The sequence below is a fragment of the Cervus canadensis genome, chromosome 3 (genome assembly GCF_019320065.1).
Source record: "Cervus canadensis isolate Bull #8, Minnesota chromosome 3, ASM1932006v1, whole genome shotgun sequence".
In the NCBI taxonomy this organism is placed as follows: Eukaryota; Metazoa; Chordata; class Mammalia; order Artiodactyla; family Cervidae; genus Cervus; species Cervus canadensis.
In genome coordinates this window covers 30,652,213-30,675,576 of record NC_057388.1, presented here as the reverse complement: position 1 = coordinate 30,675,576, position 23,364 = coordinate 30,652,213, and the positions used below count along the sequence as shown (strand labels likewise).

The 23,364-nt window shown below is 38.9% G+C and overlaps 1 protein-coding gene and 1 long non-coding RNA gene across 3 annotated transcripts in view; both read left to right on the top strand.

Annotated features, from left to right (window-relative positions):
- Positions 1-16,676, top strand: part of LOC122437796 (translation initiation factor IF-2-like) — a 69,235-nt gene extending 52,559 nt beyond the window's left edge. The window contains exons 4-6 of the mRNA XM_043462329.1: positions 1,476-1,604; positions 11,090-11,223; positions 16,618-16,676. The gene's annotated coding sequence lies outside the window, so the exon portion shown is untranslated. The remainder of the gene's footprint in view (positions 1-1,475; positions 1,605-11,089; positions 11,224-16,617) is intronic.
- Positions 16,677-16,704: 28 nt separating this feature from the next.
- LOC122438230 lies at positions 16,705-22,220 on the top strand. Of its 2 annotated transcripts, XR_006268491.1 has the most exons (3): positions 16,711-16,751; positions 20,096-20,171; positions 22,181-22,220. It is a non-coding gene; the product is annotated as an uncharacterized LOC122438230 (long non-coding RNA). The 2 variants fall into 2 exon arrangements; XR_006268492.1 differs by lacking the exon at positions 20,096-20,171 and having other exon boundaries at positions 16,705-16,751.
- The last annotated feature ends 1,144 nt before the right edge of the window (positions 22,221-23,364 follow it).

Sequence of the window (23,364 nt, the reverse complement as noted above, 5' to 3'; positions counted from 1 at the left end):
ACAACTGAAAAAACCCTAAAGTATAAATTGAGCTTCATAATAGATTCAGTAGTTGTTTCCTATTTTGTACCAGGAATTGATTAAACCATGACGTAAATCTGAACATGATGAATCTTATTCGAGACTTTTTTTTTAAGTAAAATTACTTTAAGCACAGTTTTCCTGAAAATTGTTTTTACTTTGATAACTTTTTGATTATATAAATGACTACAGGTAAGATTACTACTACTTTTAAGGCAGAGTTAGTAAACGTGGTTTAACATTAAAAATTGGTGTTCTTAACATTTTCAACGAAAAGCATTCTGTTCTGATTTACATTTAATGCAGAGAGATTTTCATTTTGTTTGTTATAGAAAGAGCATTCAATTTTAATATGGGCTTCAACTAGGGTACCTTTTGGTTATGGACTCTTTTGGATCAGTTCAGTTCAGTCGCTCAGTCACCTTTTGGATATGTGTTTCCAAATTTAATATTTGTTTGCAATGATGCAAATGGATGTAGGAGGATAGAGCTGAATAGTAGAGATATAGACGTAGCCAATAGCATAACTATATATATCTCCTTTCTTTTATTTTTTTATATATTACTGACCGTGTTTGGTTGGTTGATTCTGTTTAGTTTCATAAAAGGTCTAAGTATTTGGAAAGATGTGGGACCATGTCCTATTGGAATTTCAGTGTTTGCTTATGAAAGAAGATACCATCTGTGGGGAGTATTGACTTCAGAAATTTGACTTTGGAGTGTTCCTGTATAATTCTACTGGGAATTGCCAAAAAACATAGGCAAGAATTTATAGTACTTTTCCAGAAGGTGATTGTTAAACAATAGTTGGAAGCTGGGAAAAACAGTGTTTTTGCATAAAGTAGGCATTTAGTCAACATTGGTTAAGGATTATTTTACTAAATAATTAAGTGCTGATCTCATGATTCAGAAAAAATTATGCAGACTTTAGCTCTTCTTAAACCAATAAAAGAGAGAACTGCTCCTTAAAATGAATTTTATAACTTTTTGAAAAGTTTAACAGTAAAAAAGAACATTTATTTTTAAAGTTAACTTTCTGAGTCTTATAATTCAATAAGTGAGCAACTTTCCTAGCCATTTGTATACATTCTGAGGTGCAAGGTTAGCAAATTCAGCAGGCTTCTTGTTCATTTTGCATTCTTTCATTATCAGCTTATTATGTTTGGGGAGCAGTAATGGAGATGAAAATAAACAGGGAACAGTAGCTTCTCTCTTTTGTAACTTAGACACTCCAGCCTCTCCAACAGGATAGACTACAAGAGACCAGTTTGATTTCCATGCTGAGTAGAGCCCATATTCATCTTAATTGAGTTCATCTTATGTAATAGATGCAAGTGGTGTTTACTGCATCAAGATTATTTGTAGCTATGTTATTGGGGCTGTTCAGTTTGCTTTTGTAAACTTCATGTCAGGTTTCTCAGATATCTCTGTGTTGTTGTTTATTTTTTTTAAAGAGAGTTCCCAAAGTTGCTGATGGCTGTCTCATCTGCAAATACCTCTCCAAGGTACTCTGTGCTGGTGATGTCTCCCGCCTCTGAGCTGCACGGGAGCATGGAATTGACTTACGGGGGAGGGCTGTATCAGTTAAGTGATCTTTCTTAGTACATTGCATGGGTTTTGCAAAGCTTTCTGCTTTTGTTAATCCAGAGGGCAGAACTATGCTTACACTGATTTTTAAATTAAAAGCGTTTTGTTAACCCACACGATATAACACTCCATTTACTCTCCTACATGACCCCTTCTATATTTCTATTAAGTTTCCTGGTTTTAAGCACAATTTATTAATCATGCATATCTGTGTTATTTATATTTTACTATAACTTACTAATATAAGACTTACTGGTTATTGTCTCAGTTTGTAAGTGTCGTGTAGTAATATTTGAATTACATGCAGCCTGGGGCTCAGGGAAGCTGTGAATTTTCCAAAGTTACTCAGTAAAACATACATGGGTGCTATCAACAGTCACTACTGGTCTTAAACCACTACTGGGAATGTATTCCTTAGTTTCCTTTCTTCAAGGTAGAATATATGCCTTCTCACTTATTAGAAACATTTTTTATTGTGTTCCTGCTGTATACAAAGCACTGCCAGACCTCATGCTAATGACCTGGCCTTTTATTATATTTTTCACTTAGGAAAGAAGTACATAGTTGTTATTTTTAAAGATCACCTACAGTAAGACAAATGGCAAACCACTCCAGTATTCTTGCCTGGAAAATCCCATGGACGGAGGAGCCTGGTAGGCTACAGTCCATGGGGTCTCAAAGAGTCAGACACAACTGAGTGACTTCACTTTCATTCTATAGTAAGACAGGTAGAAACAGAAAAACAATATGTTCTTGTTTCCTCAATCCTGATCGCCTCAATCACTTTAAACTTTAGGTCCCTTATGTATAACCTTCAGTTCAGTTCAGTCACCCAGTTGTGTCTGACTCTTTGCGACCCCACGAATAGCAGCACGCCAGGCCTCCCTGTCCATCACCAACTCCTGGAGTTTACTCAAACTCATGCCCATCGAGTCGGTGATGCCATTCAGCCATCTCATCCTCTGTCGTCCCCTTCTCCTCCTGCTCCCAATCCCTCCCAGCATCAGGGTCTTTTCCAGTGAGTAAACTCTTCGCATCAAGTGGCCAAAGTATTGGAATTTCAGCTTCAGCATCAGTCCTTCCAATGAACACCCAGGACTGATCTCCTTTAGGATGGACTGCTTGGATCTCCTTGCAGTCCAAGGGATTCTCAAGAGTCTTCTCCAACACCATAGTTCAAAAGCATCAATTCTTCAGCGCTCAGCTTTCTTCACAGTCCAACTCTCACATCCATACATGACCACTGGAAAAACCATAGCCTTGACTAGACGGACCTTTGTTGGCAAAGTAATGTCTCTGCTTTTTAATATACTGTCTAAGTTGGTCATAACTGTCCTCCTTCCAAGGAGTAAGCGTCTTTTAATTTCATGGCTGCAATCACCATCTGTAGTGATTTTGGAGCCTGAAAAAATTAAGTCAGCCACTGTTTTCACTTTTTCCCCATCTATTTGCCATGAAGTGATGGGACCAGATGCCATGATCTTAGTTTTCTGAATGTTGAGCTTTAAGCCAACTTTTTCACTCTCCTCTTTCACTTTCATCAAAAGGCTTTTTATAGTTCCTCTTCAATTTCTGCCATAAGGGTGGTGTCATCTGCATATCTGTGGTTGTCACTGCTAAAACATTGCACTCTTTTTCTTCAGGCCTATGCTTTGATATGTGACTCTGTGTGGATGTCAGCCTTCATGCTCTTATTTCAGTCTACCAGTGTTCTCAGCCTTATATTAAAAATGCTGATGGAAGAAGAAAGCAAAACCTTTGTACTATGCTTTGAAAGATAGTAAAATTACTAGGATGAAAAAGCCTATAAGTCAAATTCAGTTTTCAGATTTCTGGTGAACCTGATTATCTTCATTTTCTTTGTTGTTTTGGGAGATTAAGAATTGGAAAATTTTTATGGTATAAACTGTGGTATAGTTTAGAAGTTTGTTGTGATAAATTCCTTACCAGTGAACAAGACATTGTCAGTACCAAAGGATAGTGATTACATTTTATAGATTGGTAACTGTGATTCATAGTTGCTGAATGATTTACTTGAGGCATCTTAAAAGTAACATAGAGTTAGCGGTATAAGTACAGTTGAGTATCTCATCTAGACTCAAACTTATTCACATCAGCTGAAAGTGTAATTAAAGTTAGTAAGTGTTTATATTTGTTCTTTTTTTTTTTTTTTTAGAACATTAACATGAAACTTTATCTCGAAAATTAATCAAGGTCACGATTGTACTTCAGTACTGGGTGGTCTAATAAATGTGAACTTCAAATAATAGTAGTGCCCTTTTTTTTTAAAGGACAAGATTCTGATCTTTTTCAGAAATGGGAACTTTCTCTGTTTAGAAAATTTTAAACTAATTTTCATAAATTAGCAGGAAGAAATTTAAGACTCTTGCTTCCCTGACAACTCAGTGGTAAAGAATCCGCCCGCAGTGCAAGAGACACAGGAGACGTGGGTTCAATTGCTGAGTTGGGAAGATCCCCCCAGTAGGAGGAAATGGCAACTCACTCCATTCTTGCCAGGAAAATCCCATGGACAAGGAATCTGTGGAGGGCTACGGTCCATAGGGTGCGGAGGGTCGGACACGACTGAAGCAGCTGAACACACCCACACTGTAAAATTTACAGTGCAAAGGTAAAAGTCTAAATATATTGGCAACAGTATAAATCCACAAGTGATTAGTTTCCTTTAAGTATCTGAAACTTTTGCAGTGATATTTTTGTTGTTCAGTTGCTCAGTCGTGTCCAACTTTTTTGACCCCATGGACTCTAGCACGCCAGGCTTCGCTGTCCTTTGCTGTCTCCCAAAGTTTGCTCAAACTCATGTCCATTGAGTTGGTGATGCCATCCAACCATCTCATCTTCTGTTGTCCCCTTCTCCTCCTATCTTTAGTCTTTCCAGCATCAAGGTCTTTTCCAGTGAGTCGACTCTTCATATCAGGTGGCCAGTGAATATCAGGGTTGGCCAGTAAATTGGCTCTTCGCATCAGGTAGCCAATGAATATCAGCTTCAGCGTCAGTTCTTCCAATGACTATTCAGGCTCAGTTTCCTTTAGGATTGAGTGGTTTGATGTCCTGCTGTCCAAGGGACTCTAAAGAGTCTTCTCCAGCACCACAGTTTGAAAGCATCAGTTCTTCAGCATGCAGCCTTCTGTATGGTCCAGCTCTTACATCCATTCATAACTACTGGAAAACCATACCTTTGACTATGTGGACCTTTGTTGGCAAAGTGATATCTCTGCTTTTCAAAACAGTGTCTAGTTTTGTCATAGCTTTTCTTCCAAGGAGAAGTGATATTAGAATGGCTTTTTAAAATTTGATGGTGCTTTTATCGCTTGTCTAGATAAATGGCAGGTCCAAGGTAATAGTCTTTGATGTCATCATCCAAGTGATGTATTGTGGCACTAACAAAACTTCAACCTGTGAGACCAGCTCTTCACATAACTAAGTACAATACAAAGAGTGGAGAAAGAAAGTCATTTAACAGATTCATTTATATATTACCAAAAGATGATGTGTTGTCATCCACTACTAAATAGAGAACCACTTTGGAAATTTTGGTTTTTAGAAGGTCTCATCTGGCCATAAAATAACATAAAAGCAAAACACAAATATACTGCATGATGTGAGTATCTACATTATTCAAGTTAGGTAATATAAAAGAGCAATTAAAAATAATGTTAGACCTTAGAGATCACAGGCCATTATAAGGTGTTTGAAAATAGGCAGTTTAGTGGGAAAGACATCATGTAGCTGGTTAGTAGCAGATCACCTTTTAGTCTAGCAAACTTTCACCTCTTATTTCTGTGCCTGAAATGAATTAGATTCAGATCAATGGGTTGGAAATAAGTATTGAAAAGTTTGTTTAACTTTGGTAAAAAGTCAACTTCTAAAAATACATATAAAATTGAAAGCATTTTATATACATCTGTACATGTTGCCAACAATAAAAAAGAAAATTCAGTGATAGCTGTTTCTTCTCCTGAATAAAATTTCTTCAAAATATAGGCTAGTTGGTTCCTTGCTATGTGATTTGATTTTGTGGTTATTTTTAAAGGAAATGAGAATATCTTTGGAGTGATTATTTATTACCTCAGCAATTATATTTAAAGGCATGGTCAGCTTGTACCTTTGTTTTTTAATTTTCCTGTTGAATATAGGTTTTATAGACTAATAACCCCAAGTACATCTTTTGCTCACAGTTAATCTGTATTTAAGTACAAGTGATGTTCAAGTAATAATAATTCAGATAACCAATTGAACACTTCTGTTATTCTTAATTAACCTCAACCGTTTTCATAGATGCAGAAATTACTTACTTAAAATCCTACGCTATATGGACAATTTACATGAGAGTTCATTTGGAGTTTCTAACAAATGACCCCACCTTCTCTTAATCAAAGCACATCCTTCTGAATGTGAAAAATTCAGGGTCTTGATTTAGCAAATTCATTTTGAAAGCGATGCACATGAAAGAGTAAGGCAGGCAGAGTCAAGCCAGTCATCCTCTCCTCTAGTTTATTGAGTAGGTGGACGTGTTGTGAAGATACTATTACTGGTATACTTGTTGTTCAGTCACTCAGTCGCATCCAGTTCTTTGCAACCCTGTAGACTGCAGCACGCCCGGCTTCCCTGTCCTTCACCATCTCCTGGAGCTTGCTCAAACTCACGTCCATTGAGTTGGTGACGCCATCCAACCATCTCATCTTCTGTCGTCCCCTTCTCCTCCTGCCTTCAGTCTTTCCCAGCATCAGGGTCTTCTCTAATGAGTCGGCTCTTTACATGAGGTGGCCAGCGGATTGGAGCTCCTGCTTCAGCTGAGGCCCTGCAGGTCATGGTGACGTGTCACTCTGCTAGTTGTTTAGTTTCTCAGTCTCTGTATTCTCTTATCTAGGAATTCTTGGCGTTGTGTCTTGGGTGAAAGTCCTGCAGACAGCATATCATACACATGGCAGGAGTCTGAAGGGTTTAGCGTGCATTCCTTCCCTGCATAACCTAGGCCTAGATACTTAGTCTTTCCGAGCCTTTGTTTCCTCTGCTCCGAAAGGGGCTCTGCTTTCACGTCAGTGTTTCTGGAGTGCAGCTGCTTCACAGCCGTGTTGGTGTGCTGCGCAACAAGCAGAATCAGTGCCCGTCTACATGTTCCCCTCGAGCGGGGGTTTCCTTCCCAGTTAGGTGACCGCAGAGCCCTGAGAAGAGTCCCCTGCGCTATTTAGCAAGTTTTCAGCACTTACCTATTTTACACATATTATCGGTAGTATATATATGTCAGTCCCAAACTCCCAATTCATCCCACCCCACTTCTCCCCCCTTGGTGTCCATATGTTTGTTCTCTATGTCTGTGTCTGGTTTGCAAATAAGATCATCTATACCATTTTTCTAGATTGTGCATATATGCATTAATATATGATATTTTTCTCTTTGTAACTTACCTTACTCTGTATGATAGCCTCTAGGTCCATACATGTCTCTACAAATGATCCAGTTTCATTCCCTTTTATGGTTGAGTAATATTCCATTCTCTATATGTACCACAGCTTCTTTATCCATTTCCCTGTTGATGGACATTTAGGTTGCTTCCATGTCCTGCCTATTGTAAGTAGTGCTACAGTGAACACTGGGGTGCATGTGTTGTTTTGAATTTTTTATGGTTCTCTATGGAGATATGCCCAGTAGTGGGATTACTGAGTTATCCCTACCCATCGATAGGGGACTTTGTTACATTTTAAAAAATTTTTCAACAGCTCTGCTTTGAAGCTTCTCATAAATTATTTTCCTCAGCCACATCAAACTTATGAGAAGGTTTAAAATAAAGTTACCAGAGAAACCCTGTGATTCTCCCTACAAGATTGTTTCCAGTGTATGGTACTGCATTTATTGAGAGAAGTGTGCTTGCTATTCCTCATTTTTAAATTGTGGGATGATCTCAATTAATAGAGGTTAAAGAAATTAACCAAGACTAGATTTTAGGGAGGTCAATTTAGGATGGTTGTTGTGGGAAAAGGTTGGATTAGGGAGTAAATTTTAAAGATTTTTCTAGATTCTAAGCATGTAATGGGAAAAACTTCACTGTGCGTTTCATTGCTATTTTGTAATGCAAGGGGAGCTTGGATCTCTTAACTCTTTGTATGATAATAATAATAAAAGTAATACTGGTTGTTAACATCTGTATTAGGCTATATAGTAATTGCTGCACATACATTATCTAATCCTCACAACAGTGTTATCATGTAGATACTACCATTAATATCAGTTTATAGAGAAAACTCATGTTGGTATGGATTGCATTGAGAAGAGAAGGGAGAGGGAGGAAATAGAGGTGATCTGGGGGAGAAAAAGGCAAGTCAAAAGGGGGAAAGAGTAATCATCACACCCCTGAGTAAAAATGGGTACTGAATATTGGATTCTTAAATGTCCAAAATTGATATCAAATACTGAAAAACAAAGATTAAGAATCTAGAGTAGAGGTTAGACTCTTAAAAATACAATATTAAAAACAAAAACACAAAAAATTTAAGAAATATATATGAAGTTCACTTTAAAAATAGGGTCTTTTTTTTTTTTTGAAAGGTTATAGTGAAATGAAAATGAAAATTAAGGCCATATGACCCAGCAATCCCACTTCTGGGCATACACACTGAGGAAACCAGATCTGAAACAGACACGTGTACCCCAGTGTTCATCGCAGCACTGTTTATAATAGCCAGGACATGGAAGCAACCTAGATGCCCATCAGCAGACGAATGGATAAGGAAGCTGTGGTACATATACACCATGGAATATTACTCAGCCATTAAAAAGAATTCATTTGAATCAGTTCTAATGAGATGGATGAAACTGGAGCCCATTATACAGAGTGATGTAAGCCAGAAAGATAAAGACCAATACTGTATACTAACGCATATATATGGAATTAAAAAAGCTGGTAACAATAACCCTATATGCAAAACAGAAAAAGAGACACAGATGTACAAAACAGACTTTTGAACTCTGTGGGAGAAGGCGAGGGTGGGGTGTTCAGAGAGAACAGCATGGAAACAAGTATACTATCAAGGGTGAAACAGATCACCAGCCCAGGTTGGATGCATGAGACGGGTGCTCAGGGCTGGTGCACTGGGAAGACCCAGAGGGATGGGATGGAGAGGGAGGCGGGAAGGGGGATCGGGATGGAGAACACATGTAAATCCATGGCTGATTCATGTCAATGTATGGCAAAAACCACTACAATATTGTAAAGTAATTAGCCTCCAACGAATAGAAATAAATGGAAAAAAAAAACTTCAATGAAATAAAATTATATTCAAAAAATGAAAAAAAAAAAAAAAACTCTGGTTGGTAGAATGAAAAGTCATTTGCTTAAGATTGCACATCTAGAAAGTGATCTGTTCTGGTCCTCTTGACTCAAAAGCCCATATTCTTAACATTAGACAGCCTGTCTCTTCTCCAAATGGCTAACAAATTGATAACATGAAAATTGCCCTAAAAACGGATTATATTGACATCCTGTTCTCGGAACTTTTTTTAACTAAAGAGGGGAAGGAGCAAAGAAAAGTGATGGGGAGAGACTGAAAGAAAGAAGAATATAAATATTCCTATAGATTTCTATCTTTTGGCAGTAAGATTTCATTACTGAAGAGACATTTGAGTTATATAATGATGTTTGAGTAAGGATGTGTCAATGCTTTTGTATTTTTGTAAAGGTAAATATTTTTGTCCAGAATATTTGATGTTTGTAATGTAGCATGCAGACATCTTGATACCAGATTGTCACTGAGCTGTTACTGTAAAAGGATCCTAATTAGACTTTTAAGATTCAAATTTGTATATGTTGCAATTGAGATCTGGTTAGTGTGGATTAACCAGTTGATTTGTTTTAATATTTATTTATTAAATGCCTGCTGTGAGACAAGCACTGTGTCAAGTGCTGGAGGTAGAATTACAGACAAATAAGATATAGTCTCTGCCTTAGTGACCTTACCATCTAACGTGTGAGGCAGTCAAGTAAGCAGGTAACTAAGTGTGAGCTCAGGGTGTTAGGCCAGCTTGTAGGGAGGAGTAACTTGCTGTAGAAATCACATGCGGCTTACAAAAGGAGGAGGCCTTTGAAGTGTCCTGCATGATGAGTAGGGATTACCTGTCGTGACATATGAGCTTTCCCTTGGTTGATTAACTGTATTATTGGAAATACCAGAGGGGTCTTTTTAACAATAGCAATGCCTAGGCCCACCCCCAAAGATTCTGATTATTTAGTTTGGGTGGAGCCCAGACATGAGTACTTTTTAAAAGAAGCCTAGTTATTCTTAGGTGTTGCCGTGGTTGGACACCACTCAGATATTTCAGACATTGTTCCTAAAATGCTGCTTGTGGACAAGAACACTTTTACATTTCTTGATGTTGCTTAGATGTTACTGGGGCAAAGAAAATTGAGATAAATAAATGTTACTTGAAAATAAAGAAGCAGAGGTTTTAAAATACAAACGCTACTGTTTCTTAAGATTGAACAACTTCCATAGGTAAGAATAATTATTTCAGAAAACCGAAGAATACTAAGATGTTTCTCATATCCCATTTAAAAATATTCAGAGTACAAAATTGTTCTTATTATTGGACTTATTACCCAAAGTCCTGAATTGAAATATTAATACACACAAAAGAACATTTGTTCTTGAACACAGACGAAGTTATCCAGGTCTGGAAGATTAGAATGGTAAGTGCCTAAGGACTTGTCATGGGTTGTTGACTAGAAGTGAGCAAGTGAATGACAGATGAAGATTTGGGTAGAATGGTAGTGAATGGGTGGTAATGATTAGTCAATGTATGGTTCCTGCTGTTGATAGGTACTTATGGGCTACACGTTGTTTCATTTCTTTGAAATATCCCTCTGAAGAGGAGAAAAAGTGTTGCCTTTTAAATTTTTTTCAGTTTTTCCAAGAGGAGGAAGGTTTAGGATGCAATAGGTAACATTTCTTTTTCCTTTTCTATGCTCAGGACTACTCAGGCATCACTCAGGCATTGTATTTGATTCAGAGAATACTCATAAAGTGGTTACACCAACTAGTCCCCTTTTAGAGTCAAGAAAAGTGGGGTTCAGAAAGGTTAATTAACTTGCCTGGGGTCACACAGTCAGTAAACGGCAAAGGTGCGATTTAAATTAATGCTTAACTGGAAGCACAAGGACGGATAACTGTGTGCTCTCTGAAAGACTGTGTTAGAATAATAACAATTGTGTTTAGTGTCTAGGCCCTTTTTGCTTCATTTACTTTGACTGTATTGTTGAGAAAACTACGATCCAGATCCATTAAATAAATTGCCCCAAACCACACAAGTAGGTAAAGTTAGAAAGGGACCAGACTTAAGGCTTTTTGACCCCAAGATCAGTGTCCTTTCCACAATCTCAGACTCTAATGCCCTTTATTTTCTTGTTCTTGCATTTTGAGTTACTAGTCTGGTTTCCTTTTTATTTTGTGTTACAATTTGTCTCCTGAAGGTCAAGTAACCTGGTTTGGTTACAGAAGTCCTAGTAGCTTCTGGGACTATATCAGAGTGGCTTGCCGGAAAGTTTCACAGAACTGTATCTGCAGCATTGAAAATATGGAGCATGTCAGTTCCTCCAGAGCTAAGGTAAGACATCAGTAGTAATGTGCAGGCTGTGTGTGTGCTCTCAGCCTAAGCATTTTGACCCAAAGAGAGAATTCAAGCTCCTTGCTGTATACAATATTTCTTTTCTTTGTTGAAATTAAACACTTGACCAAATTTAGTATCTTTTAGAGGTTTATTTTTTTTTTTTTACTAGTTATTTTAGAGTGCTCTTAAATCTTCACTGTTGCCTTATAAGTAGCAAGAAGGCATGAAGCTAGTCACTGTGAGTTTCTTTTTTGAGACGCATGGTGAAACATTTCCCAGTCTGTGAAGTTTCAGGTGTCCTGCACTGGCAGTCCACATGTCAGACTGTGTTCACATAATTCCAGAATGTGATTTGCCTTTTGCACCGGGTTGATATTCGCACTACTGATGCAGAAGCAGTGGTAGGTAAAATTGCTGATGCCTTGGCATAAATTAAAACAGTGGCATCAAACTATTCTAGTAGTCATTGAGTTCTTCCTCGTCATGTACTCAGTCTTAAAAAAAAAAAAAAAAGCCAGTTTCACTTAATGTCTATAATGGTAAACATTATTAATTTAATTAAATCTCAACCTTTGAAAGCCTTTTTAATATTTTGAGTGACACAATGGGAAGCATGCATAAAGCATTTCTGTAGCATACTGAACTATGGTGATTGTCTCAAGGAAAAGTACTCATGCAGTCATTTGAATTGTTAGCTGAACTAGATGCTTTTGTTGAGTAATCGTATTTTTACTTGAAAGAAAAACATTCAAACTATAGCTTTTTTGACTTAGGCAATAGTAGACAGTCCTTAGATAAAGATGAATGAAGTAAGTCTGTTCCGACAAGAAAAACAGCTTGACAATATTTGTTGCCAACATTAAAATTAAAGCTTTCAGGTAAAAATTAAAATTTGGGAAAACATAGAGTGTATGCACAAGTTTGATAGCTTCCTAAGACTTACAAGACTTTTCTGGTAATGTTAACAAAAATGTATTTATCTTGTTTAATGGAATGTGTAATATTTAAGTTAGTGTGTTAGTCATGTCTGACTCTTTGCAACTCCATGGATTGGGGCCCACCAGGCTCCTCTGTCCATGGGATTTTCCAGGCAAGAATACTGGAGTGGGTTGCCATTCCCTTCTCTAGGGATCTTCCCAACCCAGGGATCAAACCCAGGTCTCCTGTATTGCAGGCATACTCTTTACTGTCTGAGCCAATAGGGAATACATTTAAGTCAATAAGTGTCTTCATTTCTAAGTCAACTATGACTAGTTTTTTTGTAAAAAATTTTTTTCTCATAGATGTTTAAATCTTTTTTGTTTCTTTTTTACTTTAGCAGACTTCAATTTTTGTCACAATTGTTATGTTAGTAGTCCTTTGGCCTCCATTTTCTTGAACTATTAAATTTATTCATTTATTTACTCTCAATTGTCTGATTGAATACAGGTTTTAAAAATGTGCCATTTGAATTCTCTTTTGCGTCTTAACTGAGTTTGTATCTTGGCTTCTGTAGGTTAAGATGAAAAGACTTGTTCAGTCGCTCAGTCATGTCCGGCTATTTGTGACCCCATGGACTGCAGCACGCCAGGCATCCCTGTCCTTCACTGTCTCCCAGAGTTTGCTCAGACTCATGTCCATTGAATCAATGATGCCATCCACCCATTTCATTCTTTGTTGCCCCCTTCTCCTCCTGCCCTCAGTTTTGCCCAGCATCAGGGTCTTTCCAGTAAGCTGGCTGTTCACGTCCTATGGCCAAAATATTGGAGCTTCAGCTTCAGCATCAGTGCTTCCAGTGAATACTCAGGCTTGATTTCCTTTTGGAGTGACTGGTTTGATCTCCTTGCTGTCGATGGGACTCTCAAGTCTTCTCTAGCATTAAAGTTCAAAAACATTAATTCTTAAGGGCTCATCCTTCTTTATGGTTGAACTCTCACATCCATACATGATTATTGGAAAAACCATAGCTTTGATTATACGGACCTTTGTCGACAAAGTGATGTGTCTGCTTTTTAAAACACTGCCTAGGGTTGTCATTGCTTTTCTTTCAAAGGAGCAAGTGTCTTTAATTTCATGGCTGCAGTGACTGTCCATAGTGATTCAGGAGCCCAAGAAAATAAAGTCTGTCACTGTTTCCATTGTTTCCCCATCTATTTGCCATGAAGTGATGGGACCAGATACCATGAGATTAGTTTTTTGAAAATGTTGAGTTTTAAGCCAGCTTTTTCGCTCTCCTCTTTCACCTTCATCAAGAGACTCTTTAGTTCCTCTTCGCTTTCTGCCGTTAGGGTGGTGTCATCTACATATCTGAAGTTATTGATATTTCCCCTGGCAGTCTTGATTCCAGCCTGTGATTCATCTAGCCTTGCATTTCACATAATGTACTCTACATATAAGTTAAACAAGCAGGGTACAATATACAGCCTTGAAGTACTTCTTTCCCAATTTGGAACCAGCCTGTTGTTCCATGTCTGGTTCTAACTGTTGCTTCTTCCTGCATACAGGTTTTTCAGGAGGCAGGTCAGGTAGTCTGGTATTCCCATCTCTTTAAGAATTTTCCACAGTTGTTGTGATCCACACAGTCAAAGGCTTTAGCATAGTCAATGAAGCAGATGTTTTTCTGTAATTCTCTTGCTTTTTCTGTGATTCAGTGGATGTTGGCAGTTGGATCTCTGGTTCATCTGCCTTTTCTAAATCCAACGTGTACGTTTGAAAGTTCTCAGTTCATGTAATATTGTGGCCTAGCTTGAAAGATTTGAGCATTACCTTGCTAACATGTGAAATGAGCACAACTGTATGGTAGTTTGAACATTCTTTGGCATTGCCCTTCTTTGGGATTGGAATGAAAACTGACCTTTCCCAGTCCTGTAGCCACTGCTGAGTTTTCCAGATTTGCTTCTGTATTGAGTACAGCACTTTCACAGCGTCATCCTTTTGGGTTTGAAATATTTCAGCTGGAGTTCCATCACCTCCACTAGCTTTGTTTGTAGCAATACCTCCTAAGGCCCACTTGACTTCACGTTCCAAGATGTCTGGTTCTAGGTGAGTGATCATACCATCGTGGTTACCTGGGTCATGAAGATCTTTTTTGTATATTTCTTCTGTGTATTCTTGCCACCTCTTAATATCTTCTGCTAGGTCCATACCATTTCTGTCCTTTATTGTGCCCATCTTTGCATGAAATGTTCCCTTGGTATCTCTGATTTTCCTGAAGAGATCTCTAGTTTTTCCCATTCTGTTGTTTTCCTCTGTTTCTTTGCAGTGTTCACTTAGGAAGGCTTTCTTATCTCTCCTTGCTATTCTTTGGAAGTCTGCATTCAGATGGGTGTATCTTTCCCTTTGTCCTTTGCCTTTAGCTTCTCTTCTTTTCTCAGCTGTTTACAAGGCCTCCTCAGATGACCATTTTGCCTTGTTCCATTTCTTCTTCTTGGGGATGGTTTTTGTCACCACCTCCTGTACAATGCTAGGAACCTCTATCCATAGTTCTTCGGGCACTGTCTATTAGATCTAATCCCTTGAATCTATGTGTCACTTCCACTGTATAATCATAAGGGATTATATTAATAGAAGGTACCCCAGTGATACAGAAACTTTATTTGCTTATTTTCAAATTCAAAGCAGGAGAGATTAACAGGACAAGTGTATTCCAAACCCCTTCAATATAGAGGAGAATATATTTCTATAACTAGCATATACCAAAATACAAAAGGTAATTGAGAAGGTAAGAAACACTAGAAATGTAGCACTCTTGACCTGGGTGGACCAAAGAATCCCAAACTCCAGCTGACCAGCTCTCTTAATAAGCCTTGGGAGTAGGCCCTACACAGCAAGATGCTGCCCAGTAGAGACAGGTTAATATTTATTCTGTAAAAAACTGGTATTGAGTATCAAAACACCACAGAACAATCCCGTTCTAAATCCTGTTTTTATATCTTTGTTTTGCTCAGGCCTCAAACAGAGTCCATCCCCAGGCAAGGATACTGGAGTGTGATACCATTTCCTTCTCCAGGGGATTTTCCCAACCCTGGGATCGAACTCAGGTCTCCCTCATTGCAGGCGGACTCTTTACCATCTGAGCCACCATAGAAGCCTCCATTTATTAATACTTGTGGGGGAGAAAAGATCTACTGCTTGTCTGGAAAAGTCTGCAGGCAAAGATTACACCTGTCTTTATTCATTGTAGTGCAGAGCAAAGTACTTAATCTACTCAGTGAATCACATCTGGCAAGTGTCAGGATTGAAGGGTTAAACAGATGCCTCAGGTGGCAGGTTTCCTGAGCCTTTGAACTGCAGCTCGCAGTGACTGCTAGCGTGTATAGCACTCTTAGCCAGCCTTGATACTTGGGAACACGTGTCAGAACCTGAGCACCAAGCTTACATTTTAAACAGTGTGTAACTCTAAGATCTTCATTTTTGACTTCTATTTAAGAAACCAGATTCATTCTGCTTACACTTTGAGGGTTATGTGAACATTTTAAATAGTGAAAGACAGGATGCCCCGTGGCGCAATGAACGATTCAGCCCAGACACATTCTCTAAATTGATCGATTGAATCAGGATTGCCTGTGTCTTTGTATCACTGTGCAGCTGAGATTCACATTGTAGAAATTTGCTGCCACAGAGATGTGACTTAGTCACCCTAACCTGAGGCCTGTAAAATGTAGACATTTCTTTTCTTTGCTTAGTCTTTGACTAGTTGAGCTCATTTTCCAGGGCCTATTCATAGCCTGTCAATGAAATAGAATATTTGAATTGAAGATTGTGACTATAATCTTTACATCTCAGCCATATTTGCAGCTATTCTTTCTACAGTATACACGGGATCTTCCCTGGCAGTCCAATGCTTACAACTCTGTTTCCACTGCAGAGGGCATGGGTTTGATCCCTGGTCAGGGAACAAAGATCCTGCAGGCCCACCAGTGCAGCCAAAAAGAAAAAGTATAATATGCAGGAATTTGGGGACATAGGATTTCTGTACATCAGTTTATTTAGGTGTCAGGCTAGAATTAGCTTTCTGAGAAAAATAACTTCATATCAACAGGTACCTATTTTGCTTGCTTCTGAACTTATCCATCTTCCCTATCTGCTAATGTTGGCCAATTACTTCTAAGCATAATATTAATACATGATCTTTGACAGAAGGTCCACTGAAATTGGATCCTTAGTTACTTTTGTTGTTTATCTTGCAGATATTTCCATTGGATTTTCTCAGTATCCCAGCTGATTTCAAGTTCAAGATAGCCTTCTTCCCCTTTAGTTAGTTTCTGGCCTTAAAGTATGAACTCTCTACTGTAGTTGAGTTCTTCCTTCTTCCTGCATATCTTGTGTGAATTTTCTTTTCCTTTGTTTTTTATTTCAGGCTGTGTTACGGTTTCCTAATTTGTGGTTGCTTACCCTATTTATTCTTTGCAGCCAAAGATGGAGAAGCTCTATGTACAGTCAGCAAAAACAAGACCAGGAGCTGACTGTGGCTCAGATCATGAACTCCTTATTGCCAAATTCAGACTTAAATTGAAGAAAGTAGGGAAAACCACTAGACCATTCAGGTATGACCTAAATCAAATCCCTTAAGATTAAACAGTGGAAGTGACAAATAGATTTAAGGGACTAGATCTGATAGACAGAGTGCCTGATGAACTATGGATGGAGGTTCGTGACATTGTACAGGAGACAGGAATCAAGACCATCCCCAAGAAAAAGAAATGCAAAAAAGCAAAATGGCTGTCTGAGGAAGCCTTACAAATAGCTGTTAAAAGAAGGGAAGCAAAAAGCAAAGGAGAAAGGGAAAGATATACCCATTTGAATGCAGAGTTCCAAAGAATAGCAAGGAGAGATAAGAAAGCCATCCTCAGCAATCAATGCAAAGAAATAGAGGAAAACAATAGAATGGGAAAGACTAGAGATCTCTTCAATAAAATGAGAGATACCAAGGGAACATTTCATGCAAAGATGGGCTCAGTAAAGAACAGAAATGGTAGGGACCTAACAGAAGCAGAAGATATTAAGAAGAAGTGGCGAGAATACACAGAAGAACTATACAAAAAAGATCTTCACGACCCAGATGATCCCGATGGTGTGATCACTCACCTAGAGCCAGACATCCTGGAATGTGAAGTCAAGTGGGCCTTAGGAAGCATCACTATGAAAAAAGCTAGTGGAGGGGATGGAACTCCAGTTGAGCTATTTCAAATCCTGAAAGATGATGCTGTGAAAGTGCCACACTCAATATGTCAGCAAATTTGGAAAACTCAGCAGTGGCTACAAGACTGGAAAAGGTCAGTTTTCCTTCCAATCCCAAAGAAAGGTAATGCCAAAGAATGCTCAAACTACCACAAAATTGTAGTCCTCTCACACACTAGTAAAGTAATGCTCAAAATTCTCCAAACCGGGCTTCAGCAATACATGAACCATGAACTTCCAGATGTTCAAGTTCATTTTCAAAAAGGCAGAAGAACCAGAGATCAAATTGCCAACCTCCTCTGGATCATCAAAGAAGCAAGAGAGTTCCAGAAAAACATCTATTTCTGCTTTATTGACTATGCCAATGCCTTTGACTGTGTGGATCACAATAAACTGTGGAAAATTCTGAAAGGGTTGGGAATACCAGACCACCTCACCTGCCTCTTGAGAAACCTGTATGCAGGTCAGGAAGCAACAGTTAGAACTGGACATGGAACAACAGACTGGTTCGAAATAGGGAAAGGAGTACGTCAAGGCAGTATATTATCACCTTGCTTATTTAACTTCTATGCAGAGTACATCATGAGAAACACTGGGCTGGAAGAAGCACAAGCAGGAATCAAGATTGCCAGGAGAAATATCAGTAACCTCAGATATGCAGATGACACCACCCATATGGCAGGAAGTGAAGAAGAACTAAAGAGCCCCTTGATGAAAGTTAAAGAGGAGAGGAAAAAGTTGGCTTAAAGCTCAACATTCAGAAAACTAAGATCATGGCATCCGGTCCCATCACTTCAACTGTACTTATACTGCTAGCTCTATGTTACTTATAAGATGCCTCAAGTAAATCATTCAGCAACTATGAATCACAGTTACCAATCTATAAAATGTAATCACTATCCTTTGGTACTGACAATGTCTTGTTCACTGGTAAGGAATTTATCACAACAAACTTCTAAACTATACCACAGTTTATACCATAAAAATTTTCCAATTCTTAATCTCCCAAAACAACAAAGAAAATGAAGATAATCAGGTTCACCAGAAATCTGAAAACTGAATTTGACTTATAGGCTTTTTCATCCTAGTAATTTTACTATCTTTCAAAGCATAGTACAAAGGTTTTGCTTTCTTCTTCCATCAGCATTTTTAATATAAGGCTGAGAACACTGGTAGACTGAAATAAGAGCATGAAGGCTGACATCCACACAGAGTCACATATCAAAGCATAGGCCTGAAGAAAAAGAGTGCAATGTTTTAGCAGTGACAACCACAGATATGCAGATGACACCACCCTTATGGCAGAAATTGAAGAGGAACTAAAAAGCCTTTTGATGAAAGTGAAAGAGGAGAGTGAAAAAGTTGGCTTAAAGCTCAACATTCAGAAAACTAAGATCATGGCATCTGGTCCCATCACTTCATGGCAAATAGATGGGGAAACAGTGGCAGTGACTTTATTTTTTCAGGCTCCAAAATCACTACAGATGGTGACTGCAGCCATGAAATTAAAAGACGGTTACTCCTTGGAAGGAAAGTTATGACCAACCTAGATAGCATATTAAAAAGCAGAGACATTACTTTGCCAACAAAGGTCCGTCTAGTCAAGGCTATGGTTTTTCCAGTGGTCATGTATGGATGTGAGAGTTGGACTATAAAGAAAGCTGAGCACCAAAGAATTGATGCTTTTGAACTATGGTGTTGGAGAAGACTCTTGAGAATCCCTTGGACTGCAAGGAGATCCAAGCAGTCCATCCTAAAGGAGATCAGTCCTGGGTGTTCATTGGAAGGACTGATGCTGAAGCTGAAACTCCAATACTTTGGCCACCTGATGCCAAGAGCTGACTCATTGGAAAAGACCCTGATGCTGGGGGCGGGGGGTTGGGGGCAGGGGCAGAAGGGGATGATAGAGGATGAGATGGCTGGATGGCATCACCGACTCAATGGACATGGGTTTGGGTGGACTCCAGAAGTTGGTGATGGACAGGGAGGCCTGGCGTGCTGTGGTTCATGGGGTCACAAAGAGTCGAACTTGACTGAACAACTGAACTGAACTGAAATCCATGTCTCTATTTTTAACCTATTGAATATCAAGAACTAACTATAGGTCTAATACCTACTGTAATTCAAAGTAGGTCTGGGGGTAAAATGTGTTTCAAGATATCTGTGAAAAGTAGAACATGAAATGAAAATGATCTGGGGTTTCTATTGGCAACACAGTCACAGTTACTGCTAACGCTACAGGGGCTTGTTGCCTGCACTGATAATCGAAGGAAATGCTGAATTTTGGCTAGCGGTTAACAAAATTAAAAGTGTAAAATTTTCCCTGGTCAAATTCCTTAACCAGGGATTATAGGTTGAGTACCTCTGCTCTAAGGGGAGTTGACGGACAAAAATGTATGGGCCAGAACATACCCCCTAATAAAGGCTACTCAACTCTCCAACCAGTTTTCTTTAAATAATAACATACCCTAATATAACTGAAGTATGACTCCATGTAAAATATGTTCTTTTGCCATTCTGCGGGACTCCTGATGCCCCCGCCTCTATGAAAGAGAAATTCTCAGGAAATTCTCTAGCCTTGAAAGCAAAGGTCCCCACTCCCCTCTTTTTCATTCTCCGTTTTTCTATTCCTTAAGTCCTCTTGACAGCCAACCTGTGCCTGGTTCTCTAACCGCTTCCTTTTTCTCTCACTGCTGTTTCCTGCACACAGTAGCCCACACACCTCAGGATGTGAGTGTAATCAGTGCCGCTCCATTAGCTGCAAAAGGCGAGCCATCTAAGCAAAGGTAATTATAGCATGTCCACCAGTGTCCCCGGACCCCGTGTCACTGGGGCAGATGTAAAGCTCCCTGCCCGCACCTTGCAGCCGGGCCCCCTGGGATTCAGCACAGCCCCGGGCGTGGGGTGCTGGCTGTCCCCCCAGGGACAAAGCTCTGCTGAGTCAGTGCCTCGCCCAGCACTGAGGAAAGAGCACCGGAGGCTCAGGTGCTTTCAGTAATTAAAAGATATAATTTTGGGTGGCAGGATGCATTTTTAAAAATGAATAAATTCTCAGCATCTTATTTGGTTAAACTAAAAAAGATATGGTGTTGTTTGTTTTTGTTAGAAACATTCTAATGGATGTGATATTTTCCCTAAAGTCTCATTGTACATCCAGTGGATTTTTTCTTTTCTGACTTTAAGGAGCCAAAATTAAATTTTATATACTCTCTGCATCTATCATGGAATGACAGGCTTAACTGAAATTGATGGAAAAAAAACATGGTTATTTAACAGAACCATTCTAGACATGTGTACCTTCATGTCAAATCCCAGAAGCCAGTAATAACGGATTTTACTAAATATTTAAACTTATGGTAATAATAGAATGAGTGGTATTTAGGAAGAGATTAAATTCTAAAACAATGGCAATAAGAATAAGAATAGGATTTATCAGATTGCCCCAACTGTGTGCCAGCACTGTTCTAACAACTTTCTCACATTGTCTGTCCACCTTGCACCATCTGGCAAGGTGGGCATCAGTACCTCCACTTTGTAATGCCATTTGCAGCCGTTGTGCATGGGCCTAGAGCCTGTCATCCTACGAGAAGTAAGCCAGACAAAGACAGATATCCTACGACAATAGGCAGCCTAAAAAACGATACAAATGAACTTATTTCAAAACAGAAACAGACTCACAGCCATAGAAAACAGACCTATGGTTACCAAAGGGAAAAGGAGGGGGGAGGAAATTAGGAGTTCAGGATTAACATACACTCACTACTCTATATAAAATAGGTAAGCAACAAGGACCTACTTACAGCACAGGGAACTGTAGTCAATATGTTGTAATAATCTGTAAGGTAAAAGAATCTGAAAAATGTGTGTGTGTGTGTGTGGCTGCATCCCTTTGTACATCTAAAACTATCACAATGCTGTAAATCAACTATACTTCAATTTTTAAAAAGTAATTCCATTTTACAAGTGATGAAACTGAAATCTAAAAAAGTTGAATAAGAAACTATATCCCATAAGTAGTGACCTCTTTGTACCCTGTACCCTGGCTTAATCAAAAACAGAACAAAACGGAAACCAAAGCGAAGCAAAAAAGCAAAGACTGGAGGATAAGTACACAAACAGGTAGAATTTGCATCCCTTACCCAATGGGGTCAAGCTTCCCTGGTGGCTCAGATGGTAAAGAATCTGCCTGCAATGCAGGAGACCCAGGTTCAACCCTTGGGTCAGGAAGCTCAATGGCAACCCACTCCAGTATTCTTGCCTGGAGAATCCCATGGACAGAGGAGCCTGGTGGGCTGCAGTCCATGCAATTGCAAAGAGTCAGACATGACTGAGTGACTCACACTTTCCCTTTCACCCAGTGGGACAGCAGAGAAGACAAAGTAGCCTGTCCTGAGAATGTAACTGCTTTAAGAGTCCCAAACAGTGTTTACATTTTGGTGTCACTCCTGGTGGGCGTGGTTTCTCTTCTTCCTCCTTAACCTTGACTTGTGATGCTGGCCATGAAGGTTGATGGTGAGGTTCTCCCAGGGTCGGGCGTTCAGTCCTGGATCAGCTCTGGGAACATTGGTGGGACTGGTGGGGACTGAGGGAGTTGTGTCCAGGCCAGTAGAGAAAAGGCTCAGATGGGTTGTGGTCCAGGCTGACCCTGCACTGGTTCAGTTCCCAGGTAGCTGGGTATCTCCACGGGTTTCTTGTTTGATGACTTTTGTCTCTTAAACTTCTAGCTGTCCAGGAGGGGAATATAGCTAAGATTATGGATTCTTATTATCATATTTCCCCCTTCATTTTCGGGTAGGTATCAGAAACATCTAGAAAATGCCAAAAGGATTGGAATTTAAAAAGTTATTTCAGCGAACATTTCTATGGGCACTGCCTTCCTGCTAATATATGCATCATATGCACTGGCCTTCTGGTATGGATCCACTCTAGTTATAGCCAAAGAATACACTATTGGAAATGCAATTACAGTAAGTCATTTTCCTAATATTTGTGACAAATCTGAAAATATTGTTTATCTCTCTACCTCTTCTTTCATTTTCCTCCTTTTTGAAGGATGAGCCATAGTTCTAACCTTTTTACTTGTGGCAAATCTTTGCTCAGTCCTATGCAGAGCTGGCCTTCTAGAATACACAGAGCGTAACATGTGGTTAGGCCAGTTGAGAAACATGGAGCATATAAAGAAAGATGGAAAGAGTTTATGAATGAACAAATATCAATTGGCACCATCCTCGTTGTGCCTGTGATTTTCATTATATAAGAAAGTAAACATTATTATACATAGATCATAATATGAGAAAACATTAAATTTATATCATATTGGCTATTCAAATACAAGATGAAAAGTGATTTTAGTTTTTTTTCTTCTATAAAATGAAAACAAGTTCATTTTATGATTAGAGAAATTATACATACTAGTTATACAAAAAATTAGAATACTTTTAAAAATGAGAAATTACTTAGAATTACTTATGATCTAAAAATCCATATACACTTAATGATAACTTCTGGTGTGTATCTTCCAGATTATTTTCTGTATATGGGTTTTTTTCTCTCAAAACCTAAATTGTATTATGCATATCTTTTTGTAAATTTTTTTATAAACAAGATATTGTGACCTTCTTTCCATGTCAGTGATGGTCAGGACACCATGTAACCATTCAACTAGCCATGTTTTAAAACCTGCACTTCCCTGTCTTTCTAAACAGAGGACATGGAACACAGTTTGACCCCTTGATGATGACTTAGGGGCATTATGAAAATGTATCATTTCAGAATGTTCTCTAGAGTGGTACCTTCAGACCCCCGTCAAAGTGTTGAGGGCTGTTTGGCTGGATGAGGTGTCCTCACTGCCGAGTCTGTTTTTTCTCATGTTGGTTGGTCCCCTCTCCTTGTCAGCTTGGAAGCACTCCACCTCTCTTCCTCATTTGCTAAATTTTACAAAGCAGGGAGGTTGAGCCCTGACTCTGGCATTCATCCTCT